Source organism: Sinocyclocheilus grahami, unplaced genomic scaffold (assembly GCF_001515645.1).
Source record: "Sinocyclocheilus grahami isolate Dianchi unplaced genomic scaffold, SAMN03320097.WGS_v1.1 scaffold2406.1, whole genome shotgun sequence".
NCBI classification, from domain to species: Eukaryota; Metazoa; Chordata; class Actinopteri; order Cypriniformes; family Cyprinidae; genus Sinocyclocheilus; species Sinocyclocheilus grahami.
In genome coordinates, this window is record NW_015507585.1 from 2,552 (window position 1) to 2,925 (window position 374).

The 374-nt window shown below is 35.6% G+C and overlaps 1 protein-coding gene across 1 annotated transcript in view; it reads right to left on the minus strand.

Annotated features, from left to right (window-relative positions):
• Positions 1 to 374, minus strand: part of LOC107574950 (alpha-2,8-sialyltransferase 8F-like) — a gene marked incomplete at its 3' end in the record, with an annotated part of 43,981 nt that overhangs the window by 2,545 nt on the left and 41,062 nt on the right. The window lies entirely within an intron of this gene.

A 374-nucleotide genomic window follows, 5' to 3' on the forward strand; every position in this document is an offset into this window, starting at 1 on the left:
GAGGGTTACAATACGTAACCAAGATGTTACTTTGTTTTCCCATGTATTGACTAGCAGCTCTCTGGTCCTCATGTTGAGAGAAATCAGGAGTAAATGCAGAGGCGTTGCGTGCACTGTGTGAGCATGATGATACTGTAGTTCTAGACTAAATGTCAACATGCTTTTACTCATCTCACTCACACAAAACAGAGTATTTCCACAAATTGAATTAAAATGGCGAAATGCAAACTCAGAATATGACATCCCATTTTATTAACCAATGTCTTTACTGCTGACCTTCGGTGATTCAATTCAACCATACTAATAAACAAAAATGACTTTAGATAACCATAACATTTGTGTTTCTTTCTTTTTTTTAATTATTGCTGAAGAGT